The sequence below is a fragment of the Phyllobates terribilis genome, unplaced genomic scaffold (assembly GCF_046119375.1).
Source record: "Phyllobates terribilis strain yellow unplaced genomic scaffold, ASM4611937v1 Scaffold_11__3_contigs__length_659146591, whole genome shotgun sequence".
Lineage (NCBI taxonomy): Eukaryota > Metazoa > Chordata > Amphibia > Anura > Dendrobatidae > Phyllobates > Phyllobates terribilis.
Genome location: NW_027362771.1, coordinates 390,646,181 through 390,658,522, shown reverse-complemented (window position 1 = coordinate 390,658,522; position 12,342 = coordinate 390,646,181). Strand labels below are relative to the sequence as shown.

At 39.8% G+C, this 12,342-nt stretch overlaps 1 protein-coding gene across 1 annotated transcript in view; it reads left to right on the top strand.

Moving 5' to 3' along the window:
* The first annotated feature begins 7,958 nt into the window (after nt 1–7,958).
* Nucleotides 7,959–12,342, top strand: part of UNC13C (unc-13 homolog C) — an 861,108-nt gene continuing 856,724 nt past the window's right edge. Inside the window, exons 1-2 of the mRNA XM_073653015.1 lie at nt 7,959–8,587; nt 11,358–11,384. The gene's annotated coding sequence lies outside the window, so the exon portion shown is untranslated. The remainder of the gene's footprint in view (nt 8,588–11,357; nt 11,385–12,342) is intronic.

Genomic DNA, 12,342 nt, shown 5'->3' with positions numbered 1-12,342 from the left:
CTCTCCATTCTGTGCCCCATCTTAACATTATGCCCTTATACTGTCCAACATGCTGCCCTCTCCAAACTGTACCTCCTTCTCACACTATCCCCTTGCATGGACAGGGAGAAGAAAAAAAAACAGCTCACCTCCATGAACCAGCTGGGTGTCTCCGGGATCCATGATCAGCTGCTTTTCGCTCGAAACGCGTCTGGTAGCGCACCCCTCCTTGGTACCCCTGTGTTTCCCTTCTAGTATTGTTCTTCCACCAGCTGAATTGCCATCTGAATATTTAAAAAAAAATTCTAAATAAAAGACATTTGTTTTTACTATTGGAGTCTGTGGAGCTGGATCATCGTCTTTCCCATTATGGATGGACACCACAGCAACAAATACAGTATAATGTCCACCACAGCCCTCCCATTATATAGTATGGTCATCACCACCACAGTATAATGCCCCCCATATACCCTTATATACAGTTTAATGTCTCCCACAACACCCCACACAGGATATCCACCACAGCCCCCTATCCAGTATTGTCACCACAGCCTCCTATAGAGTATGATGTCCCCACAGCCCAGGTATAGTGTCCACCACATATTCAATATCATATCATAAAATGTCCCTCATATTGTGGCCCCCACAGTCCCTCATATCATGTCCCCCCGCAGCCAGTCATTTCATGTCCCCCACAGCCCCTCATATCAGGTTCCCGACAGCCCCTCATATCAGGTCCCCCTGCAGCTCCTCATATGAGGTCCCCCCACAGCCCCTCATATAATTTCCACCCATATCCCCTCATATCTGGTCTCTCCACAGCTTCTTTTGTAATGTTCCCCATTTAATGGCCAAATAATATAATAAAAAAAAAACCTTATACATACCTAATCCCGGCTCACTGCACACCGCGGCCACCATCTCCTCTTCTATGAAGTATAGAAGTTGGCGCTGGATGGAGCCATGACGTCATTGCATCGCATCGTCTGACATTCCCTGCAGCTTTTCTGCTCCTGTGCCGGCATTGTGGCTCATATCAATTGTATTCGCATCTAACAGACGCGAATACAATTGAGTGTGAGGAAGGAGCGACGGTGCGGGCGCAAGCAGAGAGAAGGGTGAGCAGTGTCAGTGATGGACACTGCTCCCCTGTGTGCCGGCCTTCAGTGTACTGAATGCTTGCGGCCAGAGGAAAGCGCCGGGTGGCTGCAGACATTCAGCAATCTCAGTTTTTTTTTTCTTTTTAAACTGTGCTCCTTTGACTAAAGCAGGAGACTCCTGCAGCAAATTACTGGGGTAAGTGGTCTTGTGAATCCAATGATTGGTTTCACTGGTATCATTTTGTACTCATGACATCACCTCTTCAGCAATATCAACAAAGACTGTCAGGGAGCAGTGGAAAGGTGTCTTTGAAGTGGCAAGGGTAAGTAATGCTGCTTTTGTTGTTTTTAAAGGGATAAAATCTTTCGAATACACTTAAAATAACAAAACCCCTTCAAAGGGATTGTACTAAGTATATAAAATATTCTCTGTCAAATGGATTGCTTATTGATTGCTGAGGGTCGGACTGCTAGGACCCCCGCTGATCTGCAGGGCCTCATCTAAATAGAGCTGATGTCAAACTTGTGTGCCTCTGCTCCATTCATTCTCCTTCAGACTGCCAGAGATAGCTGAGTACTTCAGCCTCCGGCATTCCCACGGAGAATGGATGGGTCTGAGGTGCACACTCTCAACCTCTGCTTCATTTAGATGGGACTGTGCAAATCAATGAGGGTCTCTGTGGTCATACCCCCAGTGATGAATAAGTTACCCCATATCCGTTTAATAAGGCATTACTTATATGCTAGGGTGCAACCTCTTTTAATTCACACTCAACAAAGTACAAGCCACTAAAAATGTCAATTTAAGATTAGCAGCATTGTAGCATGTAACTACAGAAAACTGGGGCATTAAAGTCTCACATTTCTGTGTAAGGCCTCCTTCACAAGTCTGTATTTAAACACGTAAGTGAAAAACCGTCCTGGTGTAATCAGTGTTTTCCATTAGTGTCATGCATGTTTATCATCAGTGTAATCAGTGTTTTCCATTAGTGTCATGCATGTTTATTATCAGTGCAATCAGTGTTTTCCATTAGTGTCATGCATGTTTATTATCAGTGCAATCAGTGTTTTTCCGGTATGGTTAAAGAAAGAATGAAATTACGAAACTTCTCCTATACTTTGCAATGTTAAACATGGAGAGCACACAGACGGTACACTGATGCCATCCGTGTGCTGTACCTGTTTATCATGGACCCATAGATTTATATTGGCCCTTGTCATCCGCGCTGCCAGTAAAGAATGGACATGTCTCCATGTGTTTTGCACGGACACATAATTAGTGTAAAAACATGGACATGTGCAAAGCAGCATAGGTTATAATGGGTAAGTGTGATATTCGTGAAAAAAATGGATGCCACACGTACTGGAAACATGCACATGAGAAGGAGGCCTAATTCATAGTTTTTTCGTTATAACAACAGCCCAGCACTTTTCTATTAAGTAGTTGAGGCTTACCAGGAGGAGCTGGGCCAGAGTCACTATTATTAATGACTGAAAGTGGCAAAAATTAGAGCAGAGATATACTTATCTAGGTAGCTCTTAACTGGATTAGATTTCTGATTCTGGCACACCAACAGCATAAAGATGTGCCAAATTTAAATTAATGCATCTTACTCTTGCTGATTTATCAAAACTGGTGTAAGAAATACCAGCCTTGATGGATTTCCCATAAGTGCTTGTTCACATATAGCATTCCATACAATTTCTAAAATCTAATTTTCACAGTACATTTTTTTCTTTGCATCATTAAAAAAGGCTTCATAAAAATGTAAAAAAATAAATGCACCAAAAACGCATATTAGTTTTGCACAGTTTTCTGACCACAGTCTGTGTTTTTTATACAGAAAAAACGCATCAAGAAAACATGAACATGCAGTAAGTGTTGAGTTAACGTTTGCTACATCTGCTTATTTATATATACAGTGGTGTGAAAAAGTGTTTGCCCCTTCCTGATGTCTTATTCTTTTGCATGTTTTTCACACTTAAATGTTTCAGACCACAAAGCAAATTTAAATATTAGACAAAGATAACACAAGTAATCACAAAATGCAGTTTTTAAATGAAGGTATTTATTATTAAGGGAAAAATAAATCCAAACCTACAAGGCCCTTTGTGAAAATGTGATTGCCCCCCCCCCCTTAAAGCATAAATTAACTGTGGTTTATCACATCTTTGGGAAGCTGAGTTCAATTTCTCTAGCCACACACAGACCTGATTACTGCCACACCTGTTCTCAATCAAGAAATAACTGAAATAGGACCTGCCTGACAAAGTGAAGTAGGCCAAAAGATTCTCAAAAGCTAGACATCATGCTGTGATCCAAAGAAATTCAGGAACAAATGAGAAACAAAGTAATTGAGATCTATCAGTCTGGAAAAGGTTATAAAACCATTTCTAAAGCTTTGGGACTCCAGCAAACCACAGTGAGAGCCATTATGCACAAATGCTGAAAACATGGAACAATGGTGAACCTTCCCAGGAGTGGCCGGCCGACCAAAATTACCCCAAGAGTGCAGCGACGATTTATCCAAGAGGTCACGAAGGACCCCACAATAACATCCAACAAGAATTGCAGGCCTCACTTGCTTCAGTTAACGTCAATGTTCATGACTCCACCATAAGAAAGAGACTGGGCAAAAATGGCATGCATGGCAGAGTTCCAAGACTAAAACCACATGCAGAAAGAACATAAAGGTTCATCGCAGTTTTGCCAAAAAGCATCTTGATGATCGCTAAGACTTTTGGGAGAATACTCTGAGGACTGATGAGACAAAAGTTGAACTTTTTGGAAGGTGTATGTCCCATTACATCTGGCTTAGAAGTAACACAGCATTTCAGAAAAGGAACATCATACCAACAGTAAAATATGGTGGTGGTAGTGTGATGGTCTGGGGCTGTTTTGCTGCTTCTGCACCTGGAAGACTTGCTGTCGTAAATGGAACCATGAATTCTGCTGCCTACCAAAAAATCCTGAAGGAGAATGTCCGGCCATCTGTTCGTGACATCAAGCTGAAGCTCACTTGGGTTATGCGGCAGGACAATGATCGAAATCATACCAGTAATTCCACCCTCCAATGTGGCTGAATTACAACAATTTTGCAATGATCACTTTTCACACAGTGCCCTATAAGTTTGGATTTCTTTTTCCCTTAATAATAAAGACCTCCAATTAAAAACTGCATTTTGTGTTTACTTGTGTTATCTTTGTCTAATATTTAAATTTGTTTTGTGATCTAAAACATTTAAGTGTGACAACATGCAAAAGAATAAGAAATCAGGAAGGGCAAACACTTTTCCACACCACTGTATATATACAGTACAGACCAAAAGTTTGGACACACCTTCTCATTTAAAGATTTTTCTGTATTTTCATGACTACGAAAATTGTACATTCACACTGAAGGCATCAAAACTATGAATTAACACATGTGGAATTATATACTTAAAAAAGTATGAAACAACTGAAAATATGTCTTATATTCTAGGTTCTTCAAAGTAGCCACCTTTTGCTTTGATGACTGCTTTGCACACTCTTGGCATTCTCTTGATGAGCTTCAAGAGGTAGTCACCGGAAATGGTCTTCCAACAATCTTGAAGGAGTTCCCAGAGATGCTTAGCACTTGTTGGCCCTTTTGCCTTCACTCTGCGGTCCAGCTCACCCAAAACCATCTCGATTGGGTTCTGGTCTGGTGACTGTGGAGGCCAAGTCATCTGGCGTAGCACCCCATCACTCTCCTTCTTGGTCAAATAGCCCTTACACAGCCTGGATGCGTGTTTGGGGTCATTGTCCTGTTGAAAAATAAATTATGGTCCAACTAAATGCAAACCGGATGGAATAGCATGCCGCTGCAAGATGCTGTGGTAGCCATGCTGGTTCAGTATGCCTTCAATTTTGAATAAATCCCCAACAGTGTCACCAGCAAAGCACCCCCACACCATCACACCTCCTCCTCCATGCTTCACGGTGGGAATCAGGCATGTAGAGTCCATCTGTTCACCTTTTCTGCGTCGCACAAAGACACGGTGGTTGGAACCAAAGATCTCAAATTTGGACTCATCAGACCAAAGCACAGATTTCCACTGGTCTAATGTCCATTCCTTGTGTTCTTTAGCCCAAACAAGTCTCTTCTGCTTGTTGCCTGTACTTAGTAGTGGTTTCCTAGCAGCTATTTTACCATGAAGGCCTGCTGCACAAAGTCTCCTCTTAACAGTTGTTGAAGAGATGTGTCTGCTGCTAGAACTCTGTGTGGCATTGACCTGGTCTCTAATCTGAGCTGCTGTTAACCTGCGATTTCTGAGGCTGGTGACTCGGATAAACTTATCCTCAGAAGCAGAGGTGACTCTTGGTCTTCCTTTCCTGGGGCGGTCCTCATGTGAGCCAGTTTCTTTGTAGCGCTTGATGGTTTTTGCAACTGCACTTGGGGACACTTTCAAAGTTTTCCCAATTTTTCGGACTGACTGACCTTCATTTCTTAAAGTAATGATGGCCATTCGTTTCTCTTTACTTAGCTGCTTTTTTCTTGCCATAATACAAATTCTAAGTCTATTCAGTAGGACTATCAGCTGTGTATCCACCAGACTTCTGCACAACACAACTGATGATCCCAACCCCATTTATAAGGCAAGAAATCTCACTTATTAAACCTGACAGGGCACACCTGTGAAGTGAAAACCATTTCCGGTGACTACCTCTTGAAGATCATCAAGAGAATGCCAAGAGTGTGCAAAGCAGTCATCCAAGCAAAAGGTGGCTACTTTGAAGAACCTAGAATATAAGACATATTTTCAGTTGTTTCACACTTTTTTGTTAAGTATATAATTCCACATGTGTTAATTCATCATTTTGATGCCTTCAGAGTGAATGTACAATTTTCATAGTCATGAAAATACAGAAAAATCTTTAAATGAGAAGGTGTGTCCAAACTTTTGGTCTGTACTGTATATATACCGTATTTTTCGGATTATAAGACACACTTTTTTCCTCCAAATTTCGGAGGAAAATGGTGGTATGTCTTATAATCCGAAGTGAGCTTACCGGGGGGGGGTCAGTGGCGGTGGAGCGGGGTAACAGGAGCCAGGATCGCTGCTTTATAAGGTCGGCGGCAGTGGAGGCAGGAGTGTGGCGATGCTGTGGTGCCTGAGCGCTCATTAGATGTCTGCGCCGGTGAACTGAGTCACCTTTCCCATTCAGTTCCCTGCGATGGGCTTCGGGAAAATGGCCACCATAGGTGGCGCATGCGCCGATCGAGATTTTGGGAGACGAGATCTCATTTCCCAAGATCTCAATCTGCACATGCGCTGCCTCTGGCGACCAATTTGCTGAAGCCCACCGCAAGGAATTGAATGGGAAAGTGGACTTCGCTCACTGGCGCCGACATCTAATGAGCGCCCAAGTACCGCCGCATCGCCGGCCTCCTGTGATCCTGCTCCACCGCCGCTGCCCTCCAAGTAAGCTACTGTTGAAACTGATTATAAGACGCACCACCATTTTATTTAAAAAATGCTTTTTTCCACCCCAACATTTGGGGTGCGTCTTATAGTCCAGTGCGTCTTATAATCCGCAAAATACGGTATATATCAGAATAAAGATGGTTAATTAATAATAATACATAGAATATAAGAAATTTTGACTAATAAATCTCCTTGCATATGGCAATGACTTATTTCTTTACACTTTCATTTGTCATTTTCACATATTTGAACTAAATGTTTCTGTACCAAGTCATCTTTCCTTTGCTCCTCTTGAGTCACTGAGGTTTTTATTGTTAGTTATTCACTAATGTAATTGCTACATTAATGCCAACCTGGAAATTCACAGTGACTAATAATTATTAGAGACTGGAAGTTAGATGGACCAAAATTGTGAAACAACGTAGAAAAAGTGAAACATTTATATCATCAGTTAAGTGTGATTGAGAATTATCACAAAAATACCTTACCCATAGCTATAATGTCCCGATATTGTTCTTGTACTAACTGCACATTATTTTGAGTTGTTGGCTCATATCTTGATGTTGAAGATTATTATATGAGGACGTGAGTATAAGGGCAGGTGCGGACGGCCATTGATTCTCTCATCGGAGAGAATCGGGCAGATTATGCAAATCTAGTGTGATCCGATTGTCTTGGATGAGAGAATTTCTTGGGTGGGAAAAAATTTCTCCTTCTTCTCCATTCTGTCAGTGCGCAGAAATTAGACTGCACTCAGATGTCACCTGAGTGTAGTCCGATGTTTCCCACTCACTCATAGACTTGCATGGCCGATTGTGATCTGAACTCGGGCATGCACCGATGTTTTCCTTAGACAGAGACTGTCCGAGGATAAAATCAGACATGTGCGAGGCACCATAGAATAACACTGGTCTGAGTGCGATCTGATGTTTTGTTGGATCCCGCTAGGAAAGCAAATACTCTCGTCTGCACCTGTCCTAAGGGGAGCATGCAATTTTTTGCATTTCAAAGGGGTCGGTCAATAAAGTTTTCAAAGCTTTCTGATAAAGTAGATTTCAAAATGTATACAAGCTTTCTATTATACGATGTTCAATTCCAAATTGTTATTTTAGTTTTTTTTTTAATTAAATTCCTCCTTTTAAAACGACACCACCTATATTTTTAAAGGCATAGTGTCCAATATAAAAGTAGGAGAAAATAAGATAACTAGCAAACTGGGACAATTTGGTAATCATTTCAGCCGTCATGCCTCAACAATCTCGGAAGCATCTATCAGCTTTTTTTTATTGAAGTATCCAGACACATTGAAAGGACTCTGGCTGCACACTTGTCACTCCTGGTCACGTTATTGTGATAAATGAAAGGTTAGCTGAGACATGGCCCTAGCAACCAGATTTCCTCTACAAGCTAGAGGCGGTTCTTGAGGCTGCTATCGGGGCTGGGGCCGGTGATGCACCTGCTGGCTTTCACAGTGCATCCTGTGTGTTTGATGTGTGAGCGAGGACTTTCACTAAGCCTGTGTGTGTCTCTCTTTTTCGCTCTCGCTTTTCCTTTTTTTTTTCTGGGAAGTGGAGGGGCTGCTTTCAACAGAGGTGGGCTGTGGCTATTGCAGTGAATGCTGCATTCAGAACCACAGGCAGAAGGAACAGCGATGTGTGAAGTTCCCAGCTCAGAAGCCACTAGGATGCCTGCTGCCATTAGTTCTTTCTCCCTTTTCGCAGAAGTGGGAATCTGACTCCTGTTTTGTTATCTCAGACACGCAGTATAAATAAAGCCTCAGTTATTGATAGATAGAAATAGCAGGAGGAGTTATAAGAATGCATTTGACGGTGGAGCCAGGAGAGCGCGGCGGAATTTAGAGGAACAGATACCATTGCAGACTAGCAACATGCCTGACTGCACTTGAGTCAAATCACTGTGAAGCAGCTTCATATTGTATTGTAACGTGCTGTGGATGAATGGAAAATAGGAATGTAGCAATGGAAAAAAGGAAAAAAAATGTGCTCTAGAACCAGTGGTATGTAATTTTCTTTCTTTTGAGAAGAGATTGATGACAGGTATGTATTCCTTTTCCCCGAATATCCTCCATTTGTTGAACTTGTATGTTTTACACATTTACGTTATTCAAGATACTTAATATTTCTAGCATGCACCCAATAATTCCCAGCCAGGGGTCTGCAGTCTATTGCTTGAAAGGGGGAAAGTACTATCTTAGTAATGTTTACGTAACATGTACTTCCACATTAGCATGCAAAGTTCATAGCGGAAACAGCTAAAATGGTCTGAGTATGATAAGTCGATGGACGGAGATTCTGTATAACTGATTAGACATTTCGGTCATGTGTTTTACAAATATGTAAGGGCTTCAAATAGGATTTTGTGTAAATCATCCCTTCCTGGTTACACTGGTCGCTTAGCGTACAATGTACAGATATCTAGGTCATCGTTCCCACTAAGTAGCACACCTTAAGGACAGCACAGAATTTAAGAATCAAGCACTCATGGGAGAGCGTAGATCTGCGATGCTCTGCACACTATCTCTACTACACACACATAGAGCTGTTGCCTATGGCTGAGCATCATGTCAAGCAGGGATCGTTTGGTGGAGCTGCTGCTGCTAATGTGAAATACTTTTTTTTTTCTAGTTCACCAAAGGATTAGTATTAAATTGAGATTTACAGATGCTTATGCATTTCTGCTTCTTGATTAATCTTTCAAGATGAACACCCTGCAGTTTATCTGAAAATATCAGCGCCAGTGTCCTGTAGATTATTCTCTCGAGCAATTGTCATTCAGATTAAATTGTGATTTGTGCCGAGCACGATAAGAAAGCTGGAAACAATTAGCACTTTGAAGTGGAAGCGAGCTCCACTAGACCATGGCAAAGTCAATTTAAAGGGGAAAACATCTGGAAATCCATTTCGATCCGTGGGAAATAGTAGCATTTTGGTCAATTAATGTCAGTTATTTACAAATTCTGAATTGTTTTAACCCTTCCCACTTGGATTTGTTATCAAATAGCCTTATACAAAATTATTTGTAAAATTGTTCTAAAAATCAGAACTAAGCATAACAGAGCCTGACGTTTTCTGCAGACTAGCAAAGTAAAGGTTACTGCTGTTTGGCTGGCAGCAAGCTGCTAATACTAATCATATGTTTGGTCGCACAAAAAAAAATATCAAACACCTGAGTCCAGCATTAGCCATAGCCATTATTTAGAGTGGGACTCCTGGCTCAAGGGAGGCTGATGCCACTGGTCTGCTTAAAAATTAATATGCTTCTTTGACTTCTTTTGATCTCAAAATCCAATCTTCCTATGCTCATCTGTATTCATCTAGCCAAGAATGTAGATTGGATTTGCCTGATGTAATATGACTTGCAGGCGTTAATGTGACTGTGCTGTCCCTTCGCCAACCCATCAGAAAGTGGGAATCCCAGCAATCTTCCTGATAATGAGAAGTGATTGATATACTGTGTACAGTGATTTTCTACAGTAGGGCCTACAGAAATGGAAAAACAGTGGTCTAGGTACTTCTGTCTAACGTCTTTACGGTTTAGTGTAAATCTTAGAGCATTAATTGTAAATTTTTCTTCCCAAAATGTTTCAATGAATAATGAAATGTTCATTAAGGCCAATACTGCATAAATACTGACAATTCATAGAGTATAACACTTTATGATTAAGTATTAGACAGTATGAAGTAGTAAAACATGAGAAAGGTCTACAGCCAAGTTTTATTGCATTGAAGCTATAGATCAGACTTGTCAGGTTTGTTAAGTAGACCTGTCAAATATATAAAACATTGTATCAATATACAAAAGATATAACTAGAAAATAAAATACTATATAATTAAACAAGTCAACTAACATCATTTTAATAGATGTAGGATCGTTCTTAAGTCATCCAGCGTCCTTTACCTATTGAGTAGTACAGATGTTGACTACTTTGACAACCACACTTCATGCTCAAATGCTCTGAGTTTTCAAACTTCCATAGTAGACAATAAAAATTACATAATTCAGTTATTTCATATAGGTATGAAAATCAGTTTGTATCCAAAGTTACATTTACTTTGGTCTTAACTATTGAGAGACAGACAATTAATATAAAGGCAAATGAAATGGAAATAATAGCACAAGTTGCATTCAATTTGATAGAAAGCAGCATGTTATAAGCAAATATATTTCTAAACACATGAGTAGGGCCCAAGTGTCTTGATTTAAGTCAGCTATGGAGCTTTAAAAGCATGAATAAAGAAATGAAGGCACTTTAAATGTCTATAATTGGGGGGCGCCATTTTTGAGGTCATTTAGGGCCATAATACTGTAGCTTGACCTAAGTACCACCCTCATTACGTGTGCTATGCTGCACTTACTATAGAAAATGATGTAATACATTAGAGATCCAAAAACACAACCTTTCAAGAACTCTGTTTCTGTCCATGAGATTTCTTTATTAGATTATTTAGTGTTTATGGCAGACTAAATACTGCAACATAATAGCTTATTATCTCTGTTAAGCCTCTCATGGAACCCATATCTACTTTTGTTGGGATTGTGTTAAAAACAATACTAATACATCTTCACTTATCACAAATTGTTCCCATTTCCTGTAGAATGTGGCCATATAATATTTAAAGAGACATGTGAAAAATTAAAGTGCAAGTGGCATGGTTTTGAACAATATACCTATTAAGAAATACGATAGTTTCATTAGTGCATACAACTGTTTTGGTTCCAGTGTTATGCCGGACTAATGTATGTTTGACACTTCTATATAAGTTGGTATTGCTCAATAATGAATCTTTGTGTTGTCTGGCTTTCAGGTGGTCATATTGGTTAAGCTTTCACATGTACGTATGTCTTTTTAATATTTTGCCCATGTTCCGGTTGAAGAAATGCATTATTTAAATCACCAGCTATGTTGCATCATGATGTCTTGTGTCTGGTCGATGTGTAAACTCATTTGTAAACTGGTAATATCCAAAAAGTGAAGTCTCATAGTTTCAGTTGGAAGTTCTGTAGTGTGTTGTTCAGTATTTAGAAGTGTATTTACAAAGCTCTGATTCGGATCTTGAGCTGAGAGTCAAACTTGGAAAGACAATGAGAAGATAGCAATACTTCAAAGTTATATTTCTTTAGAAATTAACTTATTTTAATAAAAGCTGACCTACTGTACATCTCTTTACAGTGATTCATTGAGCAGCAGTGAGATGCTGTTTTTGTTAATGAGAATAGTCTGAGTCATAAGGGATTATGGCTAATTGATTGAACTACTCATATGTTAAAAACTGAAGTTAAGATGATTCTTACCAGTGAGTTTAACAAATGGCATCACTTCCCAAAAACATAAACTGCTAATTAAAATTACTATGATATATATTATTGTTTATTGTTATTAGTTACCTGAAAAATTATTTTTTCTTTGCACCAAATTAGCCAATAATTGCGACCACTTAGGACTATGGTGTACCTGAAAAGTGAATCTAACTAATGTACCTTTATTGTGACATTCAATTATAGCACAAAATCCAATCAGAAGTGTAATTTTTGGATGAGCTTTGTAATTATACTTCCTGTTTTATATAATGTTTTAGTTGTTTTTCTATTTTTTATTCATTGGGATTACGTTATAGCCACTGTTAAATAGGTACATTTGGTTGATTTTTACACTTCACTGTGTTTTTTTCCATTTTAAGTATTATAAAGGAAGGTGTTGTAAGGTCTAATGCTGTGAAAAACTCAAACAAGATCCTATATGCATGTTGTATTCCTCAGCCTACCTCTTGACACATGATTGGCTGAAGATTC